Source organism: Pseudophryne corroboree, chromosome 6 (assembly GCF_028390025.1).
Source record: "Pseudophryne corroboree isolate aPseCor3 chromosome 6, aPseCor3.hap2, whole genome shotgun sequence".
NCBI classification, from domain to species: domain Eukaryota; kingdom Metazoa; phylum Chordata; class Amphibia; order Anura; family Myobatrachidae; genus Pseudophryne; species Pseudophryne corroboree.
The window spans coordinates 830,082,292-830,109,966 of record NC_086449.1 but is presented as its reverse complement, the minus strand read 5'-3'; the positions used below and the strand labels follow the sequence as shown (position 1 = coordinate 830,109,966).

At 47.8% G+C, this 27,675-nt stretch overlaps 1 protein-coding gene and 1 pseudogene across 1 annotated transcript in view; both read left to right on the top strand.

Annotated features, from left to right (window-relative positions):
* LOC134933848 (uncharacterized) overlaps positions 1 to 27,675 on the top strand; it is a 316,847-nt gene that overhangs the window by 263,461 nt on the left and 25,711 nt on the right. The gene's annotated exons all lie outside the window — the stretch shown is intronic.
* LOC134938690 (U5 spliceosomal RNA) lies at positions 13,773 to 13,882 on the top strand (annotated as a pseudogene).

Below are 27,675 nucleotides of genomic sequence, written 5' to 3'. Positions count from 1 at the left end.
TGAATTTAAAATCCTTGAACACTTATATATAAGAAATTCAAGTTCAAAATGGAATCACTCAGAGCGGTTATTGCAAGCCTGGAAGAGGGGGATTTTATGGTGTTGCTGGACATCAAGGATGCTTACTTGCATGTCCCCATTTACCCACTTCACCAGGAGTACCTCAGGTCTGTGGTACAGGACTGTCATTACGAGTTCCAGACGTTGCCGTTTGGCCTGTCCACGGCACCGAGGATGTTTACCAAGGTAATGGCCGAAATGATGATACTCCTTCGGAAGAAGGGAGTTATAGTTATCCCGTACTTGGACGATCTCCTCATAAAGGCGAGGTCCAGAGAGCAGTTGTTGATCAGTGTAGCACTCTCTCAGGAAGTGTTGCAACAGCACGGCTGGATTCTGAATGTTCCTAAGTCGCAGCTGATTCCTACGACGCGTCTGCTTTTCCTGGGCATGATTCTGGACACAGAACAGAAGAAGGTGTTTCTCCCGGTGAAGAAGGCCCAGGAATTAGCGTCTCTGGTCAGGGACCTCCTGAAACCAAAACAGGTATCGGTGCATCACTGCACGCGAGTCCTGGGAAAGATGGTGGCTTCTTACGAAGCCATTCCCTTCGGCAGGTTCCATGCTAGGATCTTTCTGTGGGATCTGTTGGACAAGTGGTCCGGATCGCATCTTCAGATGCATCGGCTGATCACCCTGTCCCCAAGGGCCAGGGTGTCTCTTCTGTGGTGGCTGCAGAGTGCTCACCTTCTCGAGGGCCGCAGGTTCGGCATACAGGACTGGGTCCTGGTGACCACGGATGCAAGCCTCCGAGGATGGGGGGCAGTCACTCAGGGAAGAAACTTCCAAGGGCTGTGGTCAAGTCTGGAGACTTCTCTACACATAAATATACTGTAACTAAGGGCCATTTACAACGCCCTGAGTCAAGCAGAGCCCCTGCTTCGAAACCGGCCAGTGCTGATTCAGTCAGACAACATCACGGCGGTCGCCCATGTAAACCGCCAGGGCGGCACAAGAAGCAGGATGGCAATGGCGGAAGCCACAAAGATTCTTCGGTGGGCGGAGAATCACGTGCAAGCACTGTCAGCAGTGTTCATTCCGGGAGTGGACAGCTGGGAAGCAGACTTCCTCAGCAGACACGACCTCCACCCGGGAGAGTGGGGACTTCATCAAGAAGTCTTCACACAGATTGCAAAGCGATGGGAACTGCCACAGGTGGACATGATGGCGTCCCGCCTCAACCAAAAGCTAAAAAGATATTGCGCCAGGTCAAGGGACCCTCAGGCGATAGCTGTGGACGCCCTAGTGACACTGTGGGTGTACCAGTCTTTATATGTGTTTCCTCCTCTTCCTCTCATTCCCAAGGTACTGAGAATAGTAAGAAAGAGAGGAATAAGAACAATACTCATTGTTCCGGATTGGCCAAGAAGGACTTGGTACCCGGAACTGCAAGAAATGCGCACAGAGGACCCATGGCCTCTGCCTCTCAGACAGGACCTGCTGCAACAAGGGCCCTGTCTGTTCCAAGACTTACCGCGGCTGCGTTTGACGGCATGGCGGTTGAATGCCGGATCCTAGCGGAAAAAGGCATTTCGGATGAATTTATTTCTACGCTGATAAAGGCTAGGAAGGACGTGACCGCAAAGCATTATCACCATATATGGCGAAAATATGTTGCTTGGTGTGAGGCCAGGACGGCCCCTACAGAGGAATTCCAGCTGGGTCGATTCCTGCACTTCCTACAGTCGGGTGACTATGGGCCTAAAATTGGGATCCATAAAGGTCCAGATTTCGGTCCTATCCATTTTCTTTCAAAAAGAACTGGCTTCACTGCCTGAGGTTCAGACGTTTGTTAAGGGAGTGTTGCATATTCAGCCCCCTTTTCTCTAACGTCCTAGTGGATGCTGGGACTCCGTCAGGACCATGGGGAATAGCGGGCTCCGCAGGAGACAGGGCACATCTAAATAAAGCTTTTAGGATCACATGGTGCGTACTGGCTCCTCCCCCTATGACCCTCCTCCAAGCCTCAGTTAGGTTTTTGTGCCCGTCCGAGAAGGGTGCAATCTAGGTGGCTCTCTTAAAGAGCTGTTTAGAAAGTTTTTTTTTAGGTTTAAAATCTCAGTGAATCCTGCTGGCAACAGGATCACTGCATCGAGGGACTTAGGGGAGAGATTTCCAACTCACCTGCGTGCAGGATGGATTGGAGTCTTAGGCTACTGGACACTTAGCTCCAGAGGGAGTCGGAACACAGGTCATCCTGGGGTTCGTCCCGGAGCCGCGCCGCCGATCCCCCTTACAGACGCTGAAGACGGAGGTCCGGAAAGCAGGCGGCAGAAGACTCCTCAGTCTTCATGAAGGTAGCGCACAGCACTGCAGCTGTGCGCCATTGTTGCTACACGGCTCACTGATTCAGTCACGGAGGGTGCAGGGCGCTGCTGGGGGCGCCCTGGGCAGCAATATAAAATACCTTTGGTGGCAAAATAAATACATCACATATAGCCATTAAGGCTATATGTATGTATTTAACCCAGGCCAGTTTCTTAAAAAACCGGGAGGAAAGCCCGCCGAAAAAGGGGCGGAGCTTATTCTCCTCAGCACTCAGCGCCATTTTCCTGCTCAGCTCCGCTGGTGAGGAAGGCTCCCAGGACTCTCCCCTGCACTGCACTACAGAAACAGGGTAACAAAGAGAAGGGGGGCATAATTTGGCGATATTGATATATATTAAGAGCGCATATATAAAAAACAACACCTTCTAGGGTTGTTTATATACAATTATAGCGCTTTTGGTGTGTGCTGGCAAACTCTCCCTCTGTCTCCCCAAAGGGCTAAGAGGGTCCTGTCTTCGATAGAGCATTCCCTGTGTGGCTGCTGTGTGTCGGTATGTGTGTGTCGACATGTATGAGGACGATGTTGGTGTGGAGGCAGAGCAATTGCCGGTAATGGTAATGTCACCCCCTAGGGAGTCGACACCGGAATGGATGGCTTTAGTTATGGAATTACGTGATAATGTCAGCACATTACAAAAGTCAGTTGACGAAATGAGACGCCCGGCAAACCAGTTAGTACCGGTTCAGCCGTCTCAGACACCGTCAGGGGCTGTAAAACGTCCCTTACCTCAGTCAGTCGACACGGGTACCGACACAGATGAATCTAGTGTCGACGGTGAAGAAACAAACGTATTTTCCAATAGGGCCACACGTTATATGATCACGGCAATGAAGGAGGCTTTGCAGATCTCTGATACTGCTGGTACCTCAAAAAGGGGTATTATGTGGGGGGTGAAAAAACTACCTGTAGCTTTTCCAGAATCGGAGGAATTGAATGACGTGTGTGATGAAGCGTGGGTTACCCCCGATAGAAAATTGCTAATTTCAAAGAAGTTATTGGCATTATACCCTTTCCCACCAGAGGTTAGGGCGCGCTGGGAAACACCCCCTAGGGTGGATAAGGCGCTCACACGTTTATCAAAGCAAGTGGCGTTGCCGTCTCCTGATACGGCCGCCCTCAAGGATCCAGCAGATAGGAGGCTGGAAACTACACTGAAGAGTATATACACACATACTGGTGTTATACTGCGACCGGCAATAGCCTCAGCCTGGATGTGCAGTGCTGGGGTAGTGTGGTTGGATTCTCTGACTGAAAATATTGATACCCTGGATAGGGACAGTATTTTATTGACTCTAGAGCAATTAAAGGATGCTTTTCTTTATATGCGAGATGCTCAGAGGGATGTTTGTACTCTAGCATCAAGAGTAAGCGCGATGTCCATATCTGCCAGAAGAAGTTTATGGACGCGACAGTGGTCAGGTGATGCGGATTCCAAAAGACATATGGAAGTATTGCCATATAAAGGAGAGGAATTGTTTGGGGTCGGTCTTTCGGACCTGGTGGCCACGGCAACTGCCGGCAAATCCACTTTTTTACCTCAGACCCCCTCCCAACAGAAAAAGACACCGTCTTTTCAGCCGCAGTCCTTTCGCTCCTATAAAAAGCGACCAAAAGGACAGTCTTATCTGCCGCGAGGCAGAGGAAAGGGTAAGAGAGGGCAGCAAGCAGCCCCTGCCCAGGAACAGAAGCCCGCCCCGGGTTCTGCAAAGCCCTCAGTATGACGCTGGGGCTTTACAAGCGGACTCAGGAACGGTGGGGGGTCGACTCAAGATTTTCAGCAATCAGTGGGCTCACTCACAAGTGGACCCGTGGGTCCTGCAGATAATATCTCAGGGTTACATGTTGGAATTCGAAAAGGTCTCCCCCTCACCGGTTCCTAAAGTCTGCTTTACCAACGTCTCCCTCAGAAAGGACGTCGGTTTTGGAAGCCATTCACAAGCTGTATTCTCAGCAGGTGATAGTCAAGGTACCCCTCCTACAACAGGGAAAGGGGTATTATTCCACACTATTTGTGGTACCGAAACCGGACGGTTCGGTAAGGCCTATTCTAAACCTGAAATCCTTGAACCTGTACATACAAAAATTCAAGTTCAAGATGGAGTCACTCAGAGCAGTGATAGCGAATCTGGAAGAAGGGGACTTCATGGTGTCCCTGGACATAAAAGATGCTTATCTGCATGTCCCAATTTACCCCTCACACCAAGGGTATCTCAGGTTCGTGATACAAGACTGTCATTATCAGTTTCAAACGCTGCCGTTTGGTTTGTCCACGGCTCCTCGGGTCTTTACCAAGGTAATGACCGAAATGATGGTTCTTCTACGAAGAAAAGGCGTATTAATTATCCCTTACTTGGACGATCTCCTGATAAGGGCAAAGTCCAGAGAACAGCTGGAAGTCGGTGTAGCACTAACCCAAGTAGTGCTTCAGCAACACGGGTGGATTCTGAATCTTCCAAAATCTCAATTGACCCCGACAACACGTCTGCTGTTCCTGGGAATGATTCTGGACACGGTTCAGAAAAAGGTGTTTCTCCCGGAGGAGAAAGCAAGGGAGTTATCCGAACTTGTCAGGAACCTCCTAAAACCAGGAACTGTGTCAGTACATCAATGCACAAGAGTCCTGGGAAAGATGGTGGCTTCTTACGAAGCGATTCCATGCACGGACATTTCAGTGGGATCTGCTGGACAAATGGTCCGGATCGCATCTGCACATGCATCAGCGGATAACACTGTCACCAAGAACAAGGTTGTCTCTCCTGTGGTGGTTGCAGACTACCCATCTGTTAGTGGGCCGCAGATTCGGCATACAGGACTGGGTTCTGGTGACTACGGATGCCAGCCTACGAGGCTGGGGAGCAGTCACACAGGGAAGAAATTTCCAGGGCGTGTGGTCAAACCTGGAGACGTCCCTTCATATAAATTTACTGGAGCTAAGAGCGATCTACAATGCTCTAAGCCTAGCAAAACCGCTGCTTCAGGGTCAGCCGGTGTTGATCCAGTCGGACAACATCACGGCAGTCGCCCACGTAAACCGACAAGGCGGCACGAGAAGCAGAAGTGCAATGACAGAAGCTGCAAGGATTCTGCGCTGGGCGGAGAATCATATCATAGCACTGTCAGCAGTGTTCATTCCGGGAGTGGACAACTGGGAAGCAGACTTCCTCAGCAGACTCGACCTTCACCCGGGAGAGTGGGGACTTCATCCAGAAGTTTTCCACATGATTGTGAACCGTTGGGAAAAACCAAAGGTGGACATGATGGCGTCTCGCCTCAACAAAAAATTGGACAGATATTGCGCCAGGTCAAGAGACCCTCAGGCAATAGCTGTGGACGCTCTGGTAACACCGTGGGTGTACCAGTCAGTGTATGTGTTCCCTCCTCTGCCTCTCATACCAAAGGTACTGAGAATTATACGGAAAAGAGGAGTAAGAACAATACTGGTGGCTCCGGACTGGCCAAGAAGAACTTGGTATCCGGAACTTCAAGAGATGCTCACGGAGGATCCGTGGCCTCTACCTCTAAGAAGGGATCTGCTTCAGCAGGGACCTTGTATGTTCCAAGACTTACCGCGTCTGCGTTTGACGGCATGGCTGTTGAACGCCGGATTCTAAAAGAAAAGGGCATTCCAGAGGAAGTTATTCCTACCTTGATTAAGGCTAGAAAGGAAGTGACTGTACAACATTATCACCGCATTTGGCGAAAATATGTTGCGTGGTGTGAGGCCAAGAAGGCTCCAACGGAAGAATTTCAATTGGGTCGATTCTTACATTTCCTGCAAGCAGGATTGTCTATGGGCCTAAAATTGGGGTCCATTAAAGTTCAAATTTCGGCCTTATCAATTTCTTTATCATCCACTAGGGGTCACTGGAGTACTCTTGGGATATGGACGGGCGTAGCCGAACAAAGGCACTGAATATTCAAATTTAGGACTCTCCCCCCTCCATATCCCCGAGTACCTCAGTGTACTTTGTCAGTGTTTTTTCGGTGCTCACAGCACGAACATCAAGGCTTGTGGGAAGAGCCCACATTTGAGATTTTATTTTTCATTTTACTTTTTATTTTACACTTCCCTTCCCCAGTTTCTTGGAAAACAGGGGTCCGGGATGGTGCCGCTGCAAGGCAGCGTATGGCGTGTCGGTCCTCACAAAGAGCACCCTCACAGCCACAGGCGCTGCAAGGCAGCGCAGGGCGTGTCGGTCCTCACAAAGAGCACCCTCACAGCCACAGGCAGCTGTCTCCTGCAAGCTGCACGGAGCTTACAGAAGAAGCCCCGTCACAGCCAGGAATTAGCACAGCCAAGATGATGATCTGACAAGCTGGACAGAGCTTAGAAGCCCGTCACAGCCAGCATCAGAAGCCCCGTCACAAGCTGGACGGAGCTTGCAGCACAAGGTATGGTGGGGTGTCAGGGCGGTCAGCTCACGCTGCCGCCCTGCAGTGTGGGGAAAGTGTTTATTTTCTGTTGGCCACAGCTGATTACAGCCGCCGCTCATACACGTGCCCCGCTGAATTATCTCCCTGCACCCGCTCCACTATCTAGCAGCAGAGCGGCCGCAGCTCCGAGCGGCCGCACGTCAATCACAGACGCCGGCCGCTCTCCCAGCACTGATCAGCTCCGATCGGCCGCACGTCAATCACAGACGCCGGCCGCTCTCCCAGCACTGATACAGCGAGGACACAGCTCCGAGCGGCCGCACGTCAATCACAGACGCCGGCCGCTCTCCCAGCACTGATCAGCTCCGAGCGGCCGCACGTCAATCACAGACGCCGGCCGCTCTCCCAGCACTGATGCAGCGAGGACACAGCTCCAAGAGAGACGGCGCCCGCTCTCCCATCGCTAATACCGGAACACAGCTCCGAGCGGCCGCACGTCAATCACAGACGCCGGCCGCTCTCCTAACGCTGGTACCCGGCCACCGCTGTACAAAGCGCCGCCCGAGCCAGCTACTCTGCAGAGAGCCAGCGACGCCGCTCATATCCGCGCCGCACGATCTTCCGGCCGGCTCCCCGCCACTATACTCTGCGCTCTCCCTGCACCCGCTCCAGTCCGCTGCAGGTAACATAGGGTAGAAGTTACCTCACAAGCAGCGCAGCTGCAGGGGGGGTGAGGGGGGAGTAAATGCCCATAGCAGCAATATAGAAAGGCTGCATGGGTTAACAAAAAGGCTGTTTCAGTTTGTTAAGCAGATAGAAAGGCTGCATGGGTTAACAAAAAGGCTGTTTCAGTTTGTTAAGCAGTTAATGGGCTATCATAACCTAAGGTTTTCTGTTAAGGCTGCAATATAATACTGCAGGCTGGATTTATAGTAACTGGAAGTTAACTAAGTGTATGTGTTTACTGTATAATAGACCTGTAATAACATATACGCTATTAAGCATATATTACCTGTATAAAAGGCTATTAAGCCTATATTAACACTGCCTGTACTGTGATTTTCAGTGAAAGCAGAGGGCCATTTTTAATCATTGCTGTTTTTTCAGCTTATAATTCCTGAACATTCCGGTCATACACCTTTACTCCACAAGGAGGCGCAGGGGTGTTAGTGGGAATTTTTAGTTCAGGATAATTCTAGAACATTCCTGCCCTACATTTCTAAGCCACCAGAAGGCGCAGGGGTGTTAGTAGGAATTTGGTTCGGGTTTCATATGCCATGTGAACTGTTTTTCACATAAAGAATACTTTAGTTTCCTAAAGATTTCCGTAGAGAGAAACAACCATGAGTTTCGTATAAATATGCTGTTCAGCAATAACATATATTTCTCTATCGTCCTAAGTGGATGCTGGGGTTCCTGAAAGGACCATGGGGAATAGCGGCTCCGCAGGAGACAGGGCACAAAAAAAAGTAAAGCTTTACTAGGTCAGGTGGTGTGCACTGGCTCCTCCCCCTATGACCCTCCTCCAGACTCCAGTTAGATTTTGTGCCCGAACGAGAAGGGTGCAATCTAGGTGGCTCTCCTAAAGAGCTGCTTAGAGAAAGTTTAGTTTAGGTTTTTTTCTTTACAGTGAGTCCTGCTGGCAACAGGATCACTGCAACGTGGGACTTAGGGGGAAAGTAGTAAACTCACCTGCATGCAGAGTGGATTTGCTGCTTGGCTACTGGACACCATTAGCTCCAGAGGGATCGAACACAGGCCCAGCCGTGGAGTCCGGTCCCGGAGCCGCGCCGCCGACCCCCTTGCAGATGCTGAAGCGTGAAGAGGTCCGGAAACCGGCGGCTGAAGACTCCTCAGTCTTCATAAGGTAGCGCACAGCACTGCAGCTGTGCGCCATTTTCCTCTCAGCACACTTCACTGGGCAGTCACTGAGGGTGCAGAGCGCTGGGGGGGGGCGCTCTGAGAGGCAAATATAAACCTTATACAAGGCTAAAAATACCTCACATATAGCCCATAGGGGCTATATGGAGATATTTAACCCCTGCCTGACTGGAAAAATAGCGGGAGAAGAACCCGCCGAAAAAGGGGCGGGGCCTATCTCCTCAGCACACGGCGCCATTTTCTGTCACAGCTCCGCTGGTCAGAACGGCTCCCAGGTCTCTCCCCTGCACTGCACTACAGAAACAGGGTAAAACAGAGAGGGGGGGCACATTAATGGCTATATATATATATATTAAAGCAGCTACAAGGGAGCACTTAATATAAGGATATCCCTTGTATATATAGCGCTTTGTGGTGTGTGCTGGCAGACTCTCCCTCTGTCTCCCCAAAAGGGCTAGTGGGTCCTGTCTTCATTAGAGCATTCCCTGTGAGTTTGCGGTGTGTGTCGGTACGTGGTGTCGACATGTATGAGGACGATATTGGTGTGGAGGCGGAGCAATTGCCAAATATGCAGATGTCACCCCCCAGGGGGTCGACACCAGAATGGATGCCTTTATTTGTGGAATTACGTGATGGTTTATCTTCCCTTAAACAGTCAGTTGAGGACATGAGGCGGCCGGACAATCAATTAATGCCTGTCCAGGCGCCTCAAACACCGTCAGGGGCTGTAAAACGCCCTTTGCCTCAGTCGGTCGACACAGACCCAGACACGGGCACTGATTCCAGTGACGACGGTAGAAATTCAAACGTATTTTCCAGTAGGGCCACACGTTATATGATTTTGGCAATGAAGGAGACGTTACATTTAGCTGATACTACAGATACCGTAAAACAGGGTATTATGTATGGTGAAAAAAAACTACAAACAGTTTTTCCTGAATCAGAAGAATTAAATGACGTGTGTGATGAAGCGTGGGTTGCTCCTGATAAAAAGTTGATAATTTCAAAAAAAAAATGGTGGCTTCTTACGAAGCAATTCCATTCGGCAGATTCCATGCAAGAATATTCCAAAGGGATCTGTTGGACAAATGGTCAGGGTCGCATCTGCAGATGCACCTGCGAATAACCCTGTCACCAAAGACAAGGGTGTCACTTCTGTGGTGGTTGCAGAAGGCTCACCTATTAGAAGGCCGCAGATTCGGCATTCAGGATTGGATCCTGGTGACCACGGACGCCAGCCTGAGAGGCTGGGGAGCAGTCACACAAGGAAGAAACTTCCAGGGAGTATGGACGAGTCTGGAAAAGTCTCTTCACATAAACATTCTGGAACTAAGAGCAATCTACAATGCTCTAAGCCAGGCGGAACTTCTCCTGCAAGGAAAGCCGGTGTTGATTCAGTCGGACAACATCACGGCGGTCGCCCATGTAAACAGGCAGGGCGGCACAAGAAGCAGGAGTGCAATGGCAGAAGCTGCCAAGATTCTTCGCTGGGCGGAGAATCACGTGATAGCACTGTCAGCAGTGTTCATCCCGGGCGTGGACAACTGGGAAGCAGACTTCCTCAGCAGACACGATCTTCATCCGGGAGAGTGGGGTCTACATCCAGAAGTCTTCAACATGTTAATAGACCGTTGGGAAAGACCAATTGTAGACATGATGGCGTCTCGCCTCAACAAGAAACTGGACAAATATTGCGCCAGGTCAAGAGATCCACAGGCAATAGCTGTGGACGCACTGGTAACTCCTTGGGTGTACCAGTCAGTGTATGTGTTTCCTCCTCTGCCGCTCATACCAAAGGTATTGAAGATCATACGGCAAAGAAGAGTAAGAACAATACTAGTGGTTCCGGATTGGCCGAGAAGGACTTGGTATCCGGAACTTCAAGAGATGCTCACGGACGAACCGTGGCCTCTACCTCTGAGAAGGGACCTGCTACAGCAGGGTCCCTGTCTTTTTCAAGACTTACCGCGGCTGCGTTTGACGGCATGGCGGTTGAACGCCAGATCCTAAAAGGGAAAGGCATTCCAGAAGAAGTCTTTCCTACCTTGATTAAGGCACGGAAGGAAGTCACCGTGAAACATTATCACCGCATTTGGCGAAAATATGTAGCGTGGTGCGAGGATCGGAGGGTTCCGACGGAGGAATTCCAACTGGGTCGTTTCCTACATTTCCTGCAATCAGGATTATCTATGGGTCTCAAATTGGGATCCATTAAGGTTCAAATTTCGGCCCTGTCAATATTCTTCCAAAAAGAATTGGCCTCTGTCCCTGAGGTCCAGACTTTTGTCAAGGGAGTACTGCATATACAGCCTCCTGTGGTGCCTCCGGTGGCACCGTGGGATCTAAATGTAGTTTTAGATTTCCTCAAATCCCATTGGTTTGAACCATTGAAAAAGGTGGATTTGAAATATCTCACATTGAAAGTGACTATGTTACTAGCCCTGGCCTCTGCCAGGAGAGTATCTGAATTGGCGGCTTTATCTTATAAAAGTCCTTATCTAATCTTCCATTCGGATAGGGCAGAACTGCGGACTCGTCCGCATTTTCTCCCTAAAGTGGTATCAGCATTTCATCTGAACCAACCTATTGTGGTGCCTGCGGCCACTAGCGACTTGGAGGACTCCAAGTTGTTGGACGTTGTCAGAGCCTTAAAAATATACATTGCAAGGACGGCTGGAGTCAGAAAATCTGACTCGCTCTTTATATTGTATGCACCCAACAAGTTGGGCGCACCTGCTTCTAAGCAGTCGATTGCTCGTTGGATTTGTAACACAATTCAACTTGCACATTCTGTGGCAGGCCTGCCACAGCCTAAAACTGTAAAAGCCCACTCCACAAGGAAGGTGGGCTCATCTTGGGCGGCTGCCCGAGGGGTCTCGGCATTACAACTCTGCCGAGCAGCTACGTGGTCGGGGGAGAACACGTTTGTAAAATTTTACAAATTTGATACCCTGGCAAAGGAGGACCTGGAGTTCTCTCATTCGGTGCTGCAGAGTCATCCGCACTCTCCCGCCCGTTTGGGAGCTTTGGTATAATCCCCATGGTCCTTTCAGGAACCCCAGCATCCACTTAGGACGATAGAGAAAATAAGAATTTACTTACCGATAATTCTATTTCTCGGAGTCCGTAGTGGATGCTGGGCGCCCATCCCAAGTGCGGATTATCTGCAATACTTGTACATAGTTATTGTTAACTAATTCGGGTTATTGTTAAGGAGCCATCTTTAAGAGGCCCTTTCTGTTGTCATACTGTTAACTGGGTTTAGATCACAAGTTGTACGGTGTGATTGGTGTGGCTGGTATGAGTCTTACCCGGGATTCAAAATGCCTCCCTTATTGTGTATGCTCGTCCGGGCACAGTACCTAACTGGAGTCTGGAGGAGGGTCATAGGGGGAGGAGCCAGTGCACACCACCTGACCTAGTAAAGCTTTACTTTTTTTTGTGCCCTGTCTCCTGCGGAGCCGCTATTCCCCATGGTCCTTTCAGGAACCCCAGCATCCACTACGGACTCCGAGAAATAGAATTATCGGTAAGTAAATTCTTATTATATATATATATATATGCCATAAAATAACTTCATTAAGTCGTGCAAGTGTCTGTCTGTTGCCTATTATGATGTCTGTCTACATAGCGAATAAGGCTCTAGTGCAGACTAAAAATACTTTTAAAAAACCTATGGTAATCGGAGTCTCGGAATGACTCCGCCAGCTCTAACAAAAGACAGTCTTTCCAAAGGGCCAATTTCCCTTTGGGTACCAGAGTGTTTATTTCACTGGTCTTATAATTTAATGCACGATTCTATGTCAAATCTCACACCGATAACTACGAGTGAGAAGGGGACATTAGTCCAGCTCTCACATAGTGCGGGGTTTTGGACAACCATACATAATCGTTTCCAAAAGAACGCGATCCGCCATTGGTAGATGCGTTTCTGTCAAACATTATAAAAACCCAGTATACATTTGGGTCACTAGAATCTATGTATGAAACCATGCCGATCACTTTTAAAAGAAGCTGCAGAGTATATCTGTAAAGCTTCTGCTAACGCCGGTTATTTTCATTGTCGCTAGTTAAGCGCTACAAAGCCAGAGCTTGTTTGCTCCTAAATTTGATATACTTGTAACGACAGTATACTTGTAACGGCGTTTTATCCCTTTATAAGAAACAGTCACGCCTTGTAACGACAGGAGGTTACAGTCAGCAAGCCAGTGGTTTGATGACCTCTTTTACAATTGTGGAAGCGCGCCTTTACATGTTACATTTGCGAGGTTTCATGACTTCAACTCATATATGTCTCAGCTATTTACAGCTTAAAGTACAAAACTGCCTCTGTCGAACGGTTTGGCAGGTTGTCATTTAGTCTTTGCTGGTTATAAACCAGGCAATAGTACGCCAACAGAGTCAGAGTTACTTATTCCCCTCTGTTTAAGCAAAACAAGTCATTTACTACAGTTAGAAGATGGATTTTCTGCGGTTAGTATTTGCTTATTGGAGCCACAAAATTGCATAATTGCCTTTGATCTTCACAATGCGTATTTAACCAGTCCGGTTTCTTCATCACAGGTTCTCGCGTTTGCAAATCGCCACAACCATTAACCATTTCATGTCTACCGTTGCTTATCGCTTCGGGTATTTACCAAAGTGATGTTGGGATGATAGCTCATTTCACATAAGAACTCTGTATCAACAAAGTTGCTCTAACTTGCGCTACTAAGGTATACTGCGGTAGCAGATCAAATTCGCAAACAATCGCATCTAATTCCGTCTAAACGATGCCAATTCCTAGGTAAGATTATAAATACGGTAAATCAAAGACTTTTACCTACTACACCAGCAAGAACAAATGTACATCTAGTAATTAGTGCAAAACACGCACACTAGCGGTACATTGGTGTATTCACCTATTAAGAATAAAGATGTGTTTTCAATTTAGTTCGCCACCCTTCACTCTCGTTTCCCACAGAGGGACAAGGGTGCATATACTCTGGACGACAGTCGCAGAGGGTCAGGATTTGTAGTTAAAATCAGCGCAAAGGTTCTAAAACACGACCGATTGCTGTCGATAAATGCCTAGAACTCCATTCATTTTACAATGCAATACATGATTCGCTTTCAGTCTGACCAGGGATATTCTCTGGTTTCTCTGCAGAACGAATAAATCTTTCGCCTTTTACTAAAGATTTCCGTGGAGAGGAATAACCGTGAGTTTCATGTAATTTTTTGATGCCTGGCTCACGCTGCCCTTAAGCAGTCAAACAAGGCAACGGCAGTTGCATACACAACAACCAGTGAGAACCAAGAAGCCGCATGGCAATGCGGCAGGTAACTCAAAGCTTCAATGGCTCAGAACGCCATTATGTGAAAATGTCAAGAGATCATTCCGTGAGTGGACATCTGTTAGACAGATGATCTCACCCGTCAGGATTTGGATCCTGAAAACTGGACATTAAATCCAGAGGGGTTTCATATGTGAGTCTACAGAAGGGGGTTACCCTCAAGTATACATGATGGCATCTCGCCACAATTACAAAAGCTCAGTAGGTGTACAAAACAGATCACAAGGGCAGTGGCGGTGGAGTCTCTCACATTCATGTGGTCATTCAGCATCGTGTATCTGGCTCCACCATTTTCCGCTGCTCTCTCCGTTGCCAAAACGGATCATAAGACAGTTCGTCACATTCATACTGGTGGTATCTCATGGGTTTCGGAGAAGTTTGCTTTTCGATTTTTCAAGAAATACTTGCACACGATCTTGGCCCGATCATAATACGTCCAACCTGTTACATCAGGGAACGTTCTTTTACCCATAGTTACCTATGTACCTATTATCTATGTACCGCAGCTGCGGTTGACGGGGTGAGGGTTCAGACCGCCCTCTTAAGAAATTGAGCATTACAATCGGTTATACCAACCATGTTACGAAATAGTAAGCCGCTTAAGGCAGCTCAGTATTACAAAATTTTGTGTGCTTGCATAGGTTGTAAACCTCGGAAGTTTCCAACATCATCCTTCAAGTTACCCGTATTCTGTTAAACGGGGTGGGATGGAAAACTGCGTTGATCTGCACTGAGAGTGCAGGTATCTGTGTGGTAAACTTATTTTCAAAGACGTTTGCCTCTATTTGCGTCTGTACACATCTTTCTACAAGGTGTCATCAAAGTTCAGACTCTATTTATCCCACCTACAGCGCCAGGCGACTTGAGGTTGGGTTCAGATTTCTTACAGTTTTCATATTTTTGAACCCTTTCAACAAATGGGAATTACGTTTCTCACTTTGGAAAACATTTTTCTTCTAGTCTTGGCTTCGGCAAGGGTTTTGTTTTCATATTTGGGTGCCTTGTATTCCAAGCCACCGTATTTGAGTTTTCTCATGACAAAGCACATCTTCGGACGAATCACGCTTTCGTATTCTTCACATCAATATACCAATAGGAGTTCCTGTGTGGACAGCACATTCTAGAATTCTGAATGTGGTACACGCATTACGCGTTTATATATGTCCCGAACGTAAACAGTACGTGATATGAATACGTTGTTTGTGCTCTATGATACTGTCAACTGGGGTTAGCCAGTTTCTCAGCAGACATTATTCCAGTTGGATAATAATAATGACTACAAGTCAGGCTTACTTTAAGGCTAAGTTACAATTGCCGTCAGTAATAGCTTATCCCACAGGTTCTGTGGGAATGTCAGACCCAGCGGGTCGTGGAGCGTCTACGACGCGGCTACATAGCCTTTAGTGCACCACGTTTGTGCACTTTTACACGTTATGAATGGTGGCGCCATCAGCATCTAGCTTTGGCTGCCTACTGTTACAAGTATCAAACAGCTCTCCCGCCCATGAGGGAAGCTTTGGTACGTCCCAAGAGTACTCCAGTGACCCCTAGTGGATGATAAAGAAAATAGGATTTTGGTACTTACCAGGTAAATCCTTTTCTTTGAATCCATAGGGGGCACTGGACGCCCACCCAGAGCAGTTTTACCTGGGTTGTTTTAAGCTCAAGGGAGCTTAGTGAACAAATTTTACTTGGGTGGTATTAAGCTCAAAGGAGCTTATGGTAACACATTTTCACCGATTGGTTCAAATTATAAAGTTCTATCGGTTAAGGTGTCAACTGTTTAGTTGACAATAAGGTGGTATTAAGCTCAAAGGAGCTTATGGTAACACATTTTCACCGATTGGTTCAAATTATAAAGTTCTATCGGTTAAGGTGTCAACTGTTTAGTTGACAATAAGGTTATGGGTCAACTTTGTTGTTGTCCGTTATGTTATAGGTATTCTCCATTGTCAACCTCTCTATATCCTGTTCGCTCAGTAAAAAACACTGACAAAGTACACTGAGGTACTCGGGGATATGGAGGGGGGAGAGTCCTAAATTTGAATATTCAGTGCCTTTGTTCGGCTACGCCCGTCCATATCCCAAGAGTACTCCAGTGCCCCCTATGGATTCAAAGAAAAGTATTTACCTGGTAAGTACCAAAATCCTATTTTTCTTCCAGAAGGAATTGGCGTCAGTGCCTGAAGTACAAACTTTTGTCAAAGGTGTACTACATATACAACCCCCAATAGTGCCTCCAGTGGCACCGTGGGATTTGAACGTAGTTTTGAATTTTCTCAAATCTCATTGGTTTGAGCCTCTACAATCGGTAGATTTAAAATACCTTACATGGAAGGTAACCATGCTATTGGCCCTGGCTTCAGCCTGGAGAGTTTCAGAGTTGGCGGCTTTATCATACAAAAGCCCATATCTGATTTTCCATTCGGACAGGGCAGAATTGCGGACACGTCCTCAATTTCTCCCTAAGGTGGTTTCGGCTTTTCACTTGAACCAGCCTATTGTGGTGCCTGCGGCTACTAGCGACTTGGAGGACTCTAAGTTGCTGGACGTTGTCAGAGCATTAAAAATATATATTTCAAGGACAGCTGGAGTCAGAAAATCTGACTCGTTGTTTATATTGTATGCACCCAACAAGATGGGTGCTCCTGCGTCTAAACAGACGATTGCACGTTGGATCTGTAGCACAATCCAACTTGCACATTCTGTGGCAGGCCTGCCACAGCCTAAATCTGTAAAGGCCCACTCCACAAGGAAAGTGGGCTCATCTTGGGCGGCTGCCCGAGGGGTCTCGGCATTACAACTTTGCCGAGCAGCTAAGTGGTCAGGGGAGAACACGTTTGTAAAATTTTACAAATTTGATACTCTGGCTAAGGAGGACCTGGAGTTCTCTCATTCGGTGCTGCAGAGTCATCCGCACTCTCCCGCCCGTTTGGGAGCTTTGGTATAATCCCCATGGTCCTGACGGAGTCCCAGCATCCACTAGGACGTTAGAGAAAATAAGAATTTACTTACCGATAATTCTATTTCTCGTAGTCCGTAGTGGATGCTGGGCGCCCATCCCAAGTGCGGATTGTCTGCAATACTTGTACATAGTTATTGTTACAAAGATCGGGTTATTACTATTGTTGTGAGCCATCTTTTCAGAGGCTACTTCGTTTTTTGTTATCATACTGTTAACTGGGTTCAGATCACAAGTTGTACGGTGTGATTGGTGTGGCTGGTATGAGTCTTACCCGGGATTCAAGATCCTTCCTTATTGTGTACGCTCGTCCGGGCACAGTACCTAACTGAGGCTTGGAGGAGGGTCATAGGGGGAGGAGCCAGTACGCACCATGTGATCCTAAAAGCTTTATTTAGATGTGCCCTGTCTCCTGCGGAGCCCGCTATTCCCCATGGTCCTGACGGAGTCCCAGCATCCACTACGGACTACGAGAAATAGAATTATCGGTAAGTAAATTCTTATTTTGTGCCACCAGTGTCACCCTGGGATCTTAACGTTGTGTTGTATTTCCTGAAATCCCACTGGTTTGAGCCACTTAAGACTGGAACTAAAGTATCTCACGTGGAAAGTGGTCGTGCTGTTGGCCTTCGCATCGGCTAGGCGTGTGTCAGAATTGGCGGCTTTGTCATGTAAAAGCCCATATCTGATCTTCCATATGGACAGGGCAGAATTGAGGACTCGTCCCCAATTTCTCCCAAAGGTGCTATCATCGTTTCATTTGAACCAACCTATTGTGGTGCCTGCGGCTACTCGGGACTTGGAGGACTCCAAGTTGCTGGACGTAGTCAGGGCTTTGAAAATATGTTTCCAGGACGGCTGGAGTCAGGAAGACTGACTCGCTGTTTATCCTGCATGCACCCAACAAGCTGGGTGCTCCTGCTTCAAAGCAGACTATTGCTCGCTGGATCTGTAGCACGATTCAGCTGGCTCATTCTGCGGCTGGATTGCCGCATCCAAAATCAGTAAAAGCCCATTCCACAAGGAAGGTGGGCTCTTCTTGGGCGGCTGCCCGAGGGGTCTCGGCTTTACAGCTTTGCCGAGCGGCTACTTGGTCTGGTTCAAACACCTTTGCAAAGTTCTACAAGTTTGATACCCTGGCTGAGGAGGACCTTGTGTTTGCTCATTCGGTGCTGCAGAGTCATCCGCACTCTCCCGCCCGTTTGGGAGCTTTGGTATAATCCCCATGGTCCTTACGGAGTCCCCAGCATCCACTAGGACGTCAGAGAAAATAAGAATTTACTCACCGGTAATTCTATTTCTCGTAGTCCGTAGTGGATGCTGGGAGCCCATCCCAAGTGCGGACTTTCTGCAATACGTGTATATAGTTATTGCTTAAATAAGGGTTATTGTTATGAGCCATCCGTTGAGTGAGGCTCAGTTGTTGTTCATACTGGTAACTGGGTAAGGTTATCACAAGTTATACGGTGTGATTGGTGTGGCTGGTGTGAGTCTTACCCTGGATTCCCAAAATCCTTTCCTTGTAATGTCCGCTCTTCCGGGCAAAGTTTCCCTAACTGAGGTCTGGAGGAGGGGCATAGAGGGAGGAGCCAGTGCACACCAGATAGTACCTAATCTTTTCTTTAGAGTGCCCAGTCTCCTGCGGAGCCCGTCTATTCCCCATGGTCCTTACGGAGTTCCCAGCATCCACTATGAACTACGAGAAATAGAATTACCGGTGAGTAAATTCTTATTAAAATCAATATATACGGCTAACGGAACGGTGCTCGGACCCACCATTGCTTGTGCGTGGGTAGGAAACTCTGGAAAAATGGTCTGACAACTTGCTTGTTAACATAGGACTATTTCATCCCTGTCAACTGTGTCTAACTCTCGGCCATATCAAAGATGCTGCAGGTTACTTAGTTGAAGCTATGAAGGATATTGGGTTGCTGAGTTCAAGATTCTCCGCTATAGCTATTTCAGCCTGCAGGGCGCTGTGGATCCGCCAATGGAATGCTGATGCGGAATCAAAAAAGACTATTGGGACGCTTCCTTACAATGGAGAAGCCCTCTTTGGAGACAAGCTGGATGCCATGATTTCAACAACTACATCAGGCAAGTCAGCATTTCTGCCTTCCGCAGCTGCTCCACCTAAGAAAGGATTTAATTCTCATACGATGCAATCCTTTCGGCCCAACAAGTCCAAAAAGGCAAAGTGTACCCCCTTCTTCACAGTAAAAAATCTACAACACCATCAGGCTCGCAGGAGCAGAAGTAAACAGCTATTTCTGCTAAAACCTCAGCATGACGTGGGGGCTCCCATGCGGAGTATGATCGGGTGGGGGTACGTCTACTGTCTTTCAGCCAGGTCTGGGTTCACTCAGATCTGGATCCTTGGGTATTGCAGATAGTATCCCAAGGGTACAAATTGGAATTCAGGAACTTCCCCCATGCTGATTTTTCGAATCAGCCTTACCAGCTTCTGTTCAGGACAGAGCAAAAGTTCTGAACGCAATATAGAAATTATGTCAAGACAACGTGATTTCCTTAGTTCATGTGTCACAACAGGGAAAAGGGTTTTATTCAAGCCTGTTTGTAGTGCCGAAAACGGATGGCTCGGTCAGACCGATTTTAAACCTAAAGACTCTGAACCTTTGTTTGAAAAGGTTCAAATTCAAGAGGGAATCCCTGAGAGCGGTGATCTCCAGCTTGGAGGGATAGGAATTTCTGCTATCGATGGACATCAAAGATGCTTATTTACATGTTCCCATCTACCCGCCGCATCAGGCATACCTGAGGTTTGCGGTGCAGGACTGCCACTACCAGTTCCAAACATTGCCTTTTGGGCTCTCCACTGCTCCGAGAATATTCACCAAGGTGATGGCAGAGATGATGGTTCTTCTTCGCAAGAAAGGAGTCGGTCATCCCATACTTGGACGATCTCATAAAAGCGAGATCCAGGGAGAAACGAGTGCAGAACATTGCACTTTTCCAGACTGTGCTTCAACAGCACAGTTGGATCATAAACCTTCCAAAATCACAATTGGAACCCACAATGAGGTTATCATTTCTGGGAATGATATTGGACACTGAAGCACAGAAAGTATTCCTACCGGTGGAAAGGCTCTGGAGATCCCGAGGATGGTCAAACAGGTTTTAAAACCAGCACGCGTATCGATTCATCAGTGCATCCGCCTGCTGGGGAAGATAGTAACTGCCTACAAGGCTTTACAATTTGGCCGATTCCACGCCAGGGTGTTCCAATGGGACCTACTGGACAAGTGGTTCGGATCACACCTACACATGCACTGGAGGATAATCCTATCAACAAAAGCCAGTATTTCACTCTTGTGGTGGCTTCAAAGTTCTCACCTCCTGGAGGGATGCAGGTTCGGGATTCAGACTTGGATCCTGGTGACCACAGATGCAAGCCTCTGACGTTTGGGAGCAGTCGCGCAAGGGGAAAGCTTCCAAGGACGATGGTCAAGTCAAGAAGTACTCCTTCACATAAATATTGAGTGCGGTGTACAACAGCCTTCATCAAGCAGCACACCTTCTTCAAGGTCGTCCCATACAGATCCAGTCAGACAATGTAACGGCAGTAGCTTACATAAACCGCCAGGACGGAACAAAAAGCAGAGCGACAATGGCAGAGGTGACAAAGATACTCCTCTGGGCAGAAAGACATGCAAAGGCTCTGTCGGCAATTTTCATTCCGGGAGTGGACATCTGGGAAGCAGACTTCCTCAGCAGATATGATCTCCATCCAGGAGAATGGGGCCTCCACCCAGAAGTTGCTATAAAGGTGATATTAGAAGTTACGGAGTCCCCTCCTTTACCACAGGAGAAGGCTTACTCTAATAAAGAGAAGAAAATTAATGTAACTTTCCCTCCATCTTATGAGCTGAACAGTCTGTTTGAGGGAGTCTGGACTAACCCTGAAAAGACATTTCAGATTCCCAAAAGAATTCAGGCAGCTTACCCTTTCCCGGCAGAGGACATGAAAAGGTGGGAGTCACCCCCCATTTAAGACAGTGCCCTGTCACACTTGACAAAAAAGGTGATTTTCCCTGCACCTGGGACGGCTTCACTAAAGGAGCCAGCAGACCGCAAGTTACGTTAAAAATCTGTGTGACCAATGGGACACTACTCAGGCCTACCATTGCCTGTGCGTGGGTGAGTAGTGCTATTGAAAAGTGGTCAGAAAACTTGTCATCAGAAATTGACACGAGAGACTAGATACTCCTAACGTTAGGTCATATCAAAAACGCTACATATATGCTGGAATCCATGAAAGATATTGGTCTCTTGAGATCAAGAGCCGCTACCATGGCAATTTCAGCACGTAGGGCGTTGTGGATTCGCCAATGGAATGCTGACGCAGATTCCAAAAGGAATATGGAGGCTCTCTCGTATAAAGGCGAGGCCTTGTTTGGAGATGGGCTGGATGCCTTAGTTTCTGTGGCTACCGCGGGTAAGTCGACGCTTTTGCCTAATTCTCCGGCCCCGGCGAAAGACCCATCACTCTCAGATGCAGTCCTTTCGGCCCAATAAATACAAAAAGGGTAAAAGTTCCCCTTTCTTTGCGAATAAAAGAAGGGGAAAAGGAAAAAAGTCCACAGCATGTCTAGGATCACAGGAGCAGAAATCAACCTCTGCTTCTGCCAAATCTTCAGCATGACGCTGGGGCTCCCTTGCGGGAGTCCGCTCAGGTGGGGGCACGTCTGAAACTCTTCAGTCAGATTTGGGTTCAATCTGGCCTGGACCCGTGGGTCTTACAAATAGTGTCCCACGGGTACAAGCTGGAGTTTCAAGACATTCCCCCCCATGCCGATTTTTCAAATCGGCCTTACCAGCTTCTGTCCCAGACAGGGAAGTGGTATCAGCAGCAATGCAAAAATTGTCAGGAGCAAGTGATTGTCCTGGTTCCCTTGTCACAACAAGAAGATTTTTATTCAAGTCTTTTCGTAGTTCCGAAGCCGGACGGCTCGGTCAGACCAATTCTGAATCTGAAAACACTGAATCTCTACCTGCAAAGGTTCAAATTCAAGATTGAATCTCTGAGGGCAGTGATTTCCAGTCTGGAGGAAACGGACTTCATGGTGTCAGTGGACATAAAAGATGCCTACTTACATGTTCCTATCTATCCTCCGCATCAAGCTTACCTGAGATTTGCAGTCCATGATTGTCATTACCAATTTCATACGGTGGCGTTTGGACTCTCCACGGCACCGAGGGTGTTTACCAAGGTGATAGCGGAGATGATGGTCCTTCGACATCAGGGAGTCAATAAAATTCTTTACCTGGACGATCTCCTGATAAAGGCGAGGTCCAGGGAAAAGTTGGTGAAGTGTATTGCACTCTCCCTGACAGTACTTCAACAACATGGGTGGATCATAAATTTTCCAAAGTCACAGTTGGAACCGACGACAAGATTATCGTTTCTGGGGATGATACTGGACACAAAAGTACAGAGGGTATTTCTTCCAGTGGAAAAGGCTCAGGAAATCCAGAGACTGGTCAAACAGATTCTGAAACCAACAATAGTGTCGATTCATCAATGCATTCGGTTGTTGGGGAAGATGGTAGCGGCCTACGAGGCCATTCAGTTTGCCCTATTCCATGCCAGAGTATTCCAGTGGGACCTATTGGACAAGTGGTCCGGATCCCATCTACACATGCATCAGAGGATAATCCTGTCATCCAGCCAGAATTTCGCTCCTGGGGTGGCTACACAGTTCTCACCTCCTAGAGGGACGCAGGTTCGGGATTCAGGACTGGGTCCTAGTAATAACGGATGCAAGTCTCCGAGGCTGGGGAGCAGTCACACAGGGGGATAGCTTCCAAGGAAGATGGTCAAGTCAAGAAACCTGTCTTCACATAAACGTTCTGGAGTTGAGAGCCATTTACAATGGCCTTCTACAAGCGGAGCATCGTCTTCAAAATCAACCCATACAGATCCAGTCGGACAATGTAACAGCAGTGGTGTGTCAGGAATCTGCATTCTCCATCGCATCACTACTGTGGAACTACAGGTTCCAGCAGTTCAGTTCCAGTTTTCAGTCTACTGCAGCCTGGAGTACACCGTGCTTCAGTTAACTCACAGCTGATCTGAACCACCTAATCCAGCGGGGTGTGTTCTCACAGAGATGCAACATCCAATCATCACAGACCAAGGGGTATAAACTCCAGTTCCTGGCTCAGTCTCATCTCCTTGGACAACACGTCACATTCTGTGAACAGGCATCTCCTGTTTGCAGTCCTCTGTCTGCAGAGATACCCCTGTGTATTGGACCTGTGGAACTACAGGTTCCAGTTCCGTTCCAGTCTTCAATCCTTTGTTTCCAGCGATCTCCTATTTCTGGCATTTCCAAGTTGTTTCCCTGTTCCAGTGTTCCTGTGGAACTACAAGTACCAGCATCCATTCCAGCTTTCCTAAGAGTCACATTCGGTGTACAAGTTCTCCTGGTTCCTGTGTTCCTGTTTCCAGTGGTTTCCTTGTTGCCCTTCTTCAGTCTTCAGTTTGCTATGAACTCCAGCCACAGTTTGCCACAACAACTTGCAGTAAGAGACTTTCTTCAGGTGTTCTTCCATTACTCAGCCTGTGCACCTGATTACCAGCATCTAGCATTGTGCATTGCATTCAGCACTTAACAACTTGCTGTATTAGAACTGTCTCCTGCTAGGGCCTTGCTTGGCTTAAAGACGTGTGCTTCTACAGAGACTGTGTGCTTTGATTGCTATTTGTTATATATCGGAGTTTCATTTGCTGCATCTGATTTCATTATTGCCTTATCATTTATATCAAGTTACAAGTTCATCTTCATTGCTCATTTGTTACCAGTGACTTTTGAAATATTCATTTATCGGATTAAGTTATTATTCATTGTTCCTGTCATCCGTTATCCCTGTGTGATAATAAATATCAAGCGCACATGCGCGGAACTTTTCGTCAGTTTCCCCGTTCCCTCTATCACTCCAACACTGACCCACTAGTGCCCCCTCCGGGGACAGACAAAGTTACAGAATCCTGACATGGCGTACATAAACCGTCAGGGCGGAACAAAAAGCAGAGCGGCAATGGCAGAGGTGACAAGGATCCTCCTCTCGGCGGAAAGACATGCAAGAGCTCTGTCAGCAATTTTCATTCCGGGAGTGGACAACTGGGAAGTAGACTTCCTCAGCAGACACTATCTCCACCCATGGTTGAGCGACAGCGGAAATGGCACCAACATTGTCACGAGCTTTCTGGCCTCCCAGGATGCATCGGGGCCTCACCATATAGTCCCACCCACTTACTCAGTCGAATCAGTTTTTTGTTTGGTGCGGCAGGAAGCCGGACCATGGTCACAGGGCTGCTGAGATAAAGCAGCCTGAAGCTTTTATTATTTTATTTTTATAGACTTACTATTTTTTTTGAGCGACTTTTCCTAACAGCGTTTTTAAACGCATACTGGAAAGTGACGCTCCGACAACTCCCCACCGGGTCGCAACAACGCTTACCTTCGCTGTATAGTGCTGTCTTGACGGGCGTCTGTGTCGGATGTTCTAGCAGGTCCAGCAGACGTAACCAGGCTGTGGCCGAAGCATGGGGGGGGACGGTAAGTCTATTGATTTCCTCTTACTAGGGGGTCCGGACACAGCTACACTGTATTGGTGGAGAATACAAACCGTGTGATGCGCCGAACATCTCGAGTGCGACAGCGCTACGCTCCGGGGATCATAGGCGCCAGGACTAGGCAGAGGCCGCGATCCTTAGGGTTTAAGTCAACAGGGGTATTCAGACGCTCTCCTGGCCGCCCCTCCTCTGAGTTCATGGCCAGTTTCCATGCATCTCCCGTCCATGAACTAAATTACCTCACTTCAGTCTCAGATGCTACCACGAGGGTACTCGGTCGCAGCTTAGACGCTGCGGTTGTGTATACTGGAGATCCTGCCTAGACCGAGTCGCAGGCCTTAGCGTCTGCATACACGTGGAAGTTGCTGAGCGTCCGTGTCCGTAAGGAGCGACTGTGTCTGTTATTAAGAGCGGTAGTGTACATCAGTAGCGTCTGAATCCACTCAGCGTCTTATGAGCGCATTTGCTTGGATATGGAAGTGTGGTGAGTCTCCCTGTATCCCGCTCTACGGAGGCAGGGTATACAGTACTAAAAATTCTCTCTATTTCTTAGTATGCATTGTTAATTTTTAGTACATATTGCATATGAGATCTGTGTATTACTGTGTTTTTTGTATGTTATGTTGAAAAAAGAACCAGTTAAAAACAGAAGTACAATTTTCCTACCTACTTGCAAATTGTCATGGGTGTTGTATTCTCATATGACAATGTCTAATGCTTTAACATGTGACTGACTGCTAGTATGAGTGCTGACTTTTCTGTGTAACGTCAGTCCTGTTCTGACACTCAATTCAGGTGCACTGTGGTCAGATTGATTTGACTTCTATATACTCATATATAGGTGATTTTCAGTCACAAATTGTGTAGTCATTTATCAGATTATTACCATGTCTGTGAGCGGCGAAAGTGACTAGGAGAATTTATCAAGCACTCCTACATCCCTAACAAGCTTATCTTGTAATACAGGGTTAATTGGTATGGACCAATTGGTCACTTATGAGGGCTTGTGTGCGAATTTTTTCCTTTTCAGCAAAGTAAAAAACAGGAGTTTGCTCAACCACCAACCACCATGGAATATGTTCGCAAAGACTTTATCAATTTTTCAATAGCGGACATGTTAACTCCGGTAGCACCACCTTAAGGGTTAGGTTACACTATTAACCTATACATGCAGCTCCCTCCCTACGGCTTGGTTCCAGTAGCCTCTACAAGTAACCAAGGGACAGGTAAGACTAAGACAGATACGTCTATGTGGCAGACTACACAAGATGATACAACAGATGATGATACAGTATATTCAAATACTCCGTATGATGATCAGTCGCAGAGTTTTAGTTCAGAGGATGTAGCTGAACATATTGATGCTGTGAAGGCTGTTCTCTCTTTGGAAGAGCCAGCCAAGACAGTGTTAAAATCTAAAGCACTTGTGTTTAAACGAACAATCAGTTCAAACTGAATTCCCAGCGTCTTGGGCGACGCCCAGTAAAAGGTATAAGATTCCGAAAAGATGGAATTCTTATTATCCATTTCCAGCTGCGGATTGTTCGAAAAGAGAAATTCCTCCAAAAGTAGATGCACATGTGCTGCGACTGGTGCATAAATCTGCTTTACCACTGTCATCTACCTCACTAAATGTCACAGACAGAAGGGTAGATAGTTTCTTGAAAAATATATTTCTCTTACGTCCCAGAGGATGCTGAGGACTCCAAAAGGACCATGGGGTATGGACGGATCCGCAGGAGACATGGGTGCACTAAAAAGACTGACTGGGTGTGAACTGGCTCCTCCCTCTATGCCCCTCCCCCAGACCTCAGTTAGACTTTGTGCCCAGGAGTGACTGGACACGCACTATGGGAGCTCTACTGAGTTTCTCTAGAAAGGTTTTTTATTTTCAGGGAGACCTGCTGGCTACAGGCTCCCTGCATCGTGGGACTGAGGGGAGAGAAGTCAGACCTACTTGTTCTTAAAGGCTCTGCTTCTTAGGCTACTGGACACCATTAGCTAGAGAGGGTTCGATCACTTGGTTCGCCTAGCTGCTTGTTCCCGGAGCCGTGCCGTCACCCCCCTCACAGAAGCCAGAAGAAAAAAGCCGGGTGAGTATTAGAAGCAAAGAAGACATCAGACGGCAGAAGACTTCAGTAACGGTAACAGCGCGGCGGTAGCGCTGCGCTCCATGCTCCCACACACTTCGCCAACGGCACTCACAGGGTGCAGGGCGCTGGAGGGGAGCGCCCTGGGCAGCACTTACTGAGGGTCAATGAACTGGCAGAACGCATGTTCGGTGCCCGGGCACCGTATACCTGACCCCCGCCAGTATTAAAAAAAAAAAAAATTTGAGCGGGACTACAGCGCGCCGGGAAGGGGCGGGGCTTAGTCGCACAGCTCACCAGCGCCATTTTCTCTCTGCAGAGACGCTGGGCCGGACCTCCAAGCTCCTTCAAGTAACAAGGGAGCAAAAGCGGGGGGGGGGGGGGGGGGGCACATGAAATTTGGTGCTTTTATCCTATATACAGCGCTAGAGAGAGAGATATATATATATATATATATATATATATATATATATATATATATAAATTTCTGTGTAGTATATGGGCGCTGGGGTGTGAGCTGGAATACTCCCTCTCTCTACAGGCTTCCCTGTGGGTCTGTCCCCTTGTTTTTGGCCAGTGTGGGTGTCGCTGGATAAATCTGATTCTCGGACACAAACATGGAGGAAATCCATGGAGGACGCTTTGTCTCGGGTACAGACGACCTCAGGGTCACAAACGTTCATTTACCTAGATGGCAGATATAGATACCGACACGGACTCTGATTCCGATGTCGATTTCAATGAGGCTTCTTTGCATCCGAGGGTTGTCAGGAGTATTCAGTACATTATTATAGCTATCAAAGATGCTTTACATATCTCTGAGGAACCTGCTGTTCCGGACACGAGGGTTTGCTTATTTAAAGGGAAAAGGCCTGAGGTCAAGTTTCCCCCCTCTCATGAAATGAATGCGCTTTGTGAAAAGGCTTTGGAGTCGCCTGAAAAAAGGTGGCAGATTCCCGAGAGAATTTTGATGGCATATCCTTTCCCCTCTGACGACAGGGAAAAATGGGAATAGTCTCCCAATGTGGATAAGGCTGTATCCCG